This window comes from Aplysia californica, unplaced genomic scaffold (assembly GCF_000002075.1).
Source record: "Aplysia californica isolate F4 #8 unplaced genomic scaffold, AplCal3.0 scaffold00925, whole genome shotgun sequence".
Classification (NCBI taxonomy): domain Eukaryota; kingdom Metazoa; phylum Mollusca; class Gastropoda; order Aplysiida; family Aplysiidae; genus Aplysia; species Aplysia californica.
The window spans coordinates 169,030-170,389 of record NW_004798195.1 but is presented as its reverse complement, the minus strand read 5'-3'; positions in this window follow the sequence as shown (position 1 = coordinate 170,389).

Genomic DNA, 1,360 nt, shown 5'->3' with positions numbered 1-1,360 from the left:
CCGGCTGGTGGCAGTGAGACGTCTCTTTCTTCCCGCGACACCCACCAAAAGGGTATAAGCGGGGGAGAAAAGTAAAGTAATGAGTTATGACCCATCTACCAGGCACTGCTTCCACAATGCCTGAAAGTGTCAACCCGGGCGCGGTGGATACAACTTCCAAAGAGACTGAAATACTTTATTAACCCTATCCGTACGTCGTGTTTTACTTTCGTATCCATACGACGTGGATGTTCCACCACTTTCCAAAGAGGAAATGTACTCGGTAATCATATCCGTACGCTTTGCATAGGTGTCTGTCAAAATGCTTTTTTGAGAAATACTGAAAGTTCCAAAGAAGTCTTCGAACTAGAAGTATTTTAAAATGTGAAAAATACAACCCCGGGGTACAAAATGACCCCAGGGCGTATGGATTAGACGCCAAGCTAGACTTGATCTCCTGTCTTCTGTGCACACCACCAAAATGTCTAACCATCAGACTACAGACGCCACTGGTATGGGTTTAACAGCCCTTTTACCACTCTGCATTGGTGGGGAGACAGAACCTCCTTTTAAACATCCATGTCAGATCAGATCTCGCAAATGAAAAGTTCTGAAAGTAAACTACCTAAGCTACAGAAATCTCTTAATTTAGTGAGAGTGGAGAGAACAACACCTGTCCTCCACTACATTCGAAGCAAACAATCCGGTGGTTTGGACGTCTCACACTACGGCGCCTAACCAGCTTGCCAGTAAAGCCTACTACAGGAAGGTATCAGGGTACAAGGCAAGAGGAAGACCAAGAAAGACCTGGATCCAGGGTGTGAAGGATACCCTGAGAACATTCAATATCCCACCCAGCCAGGCCATCAAACTTGCTAGAGACAGGAAGCTCTTTCTCCCCTCGACGCCCTAGAGGTACAAAAGGACGGAAAAAGTAAAGTAAAGTAAGGAGAGAAGCACGACATCGTCAAGGAGATGATTAATAGCCTGGATACCTGGAGGCGTCATCTTTGGCTCAGAGTTTGACGTGCAAAGATCCTCGCCAGTGCTTACGGTCGCTAGCTGCTATTATACACTCTATCATACTTAGGGCAGTCCACGCCTGAGATTTTATAACGGTCCACGTTGTTGTTTGTCCACTCTTGGCCCTATTGTCTTATATCTTGTCTATTTCCGTCTATCTGCTGCTGGGAGGCTGTTTCCCACTCAAGCCAGATTGACCCTGACAGGTGAGATCGATGCAGACGACTTCTGAATTATCGAAGTTTTGACCGATGCAGACATAAAACACATACCATTTTTTCTTTCGATCCTTCAACCACGGTGATCAGATTACGTCAGTGTAATTATCAAGCATCCCACAGACAATGCAACCCCCCCC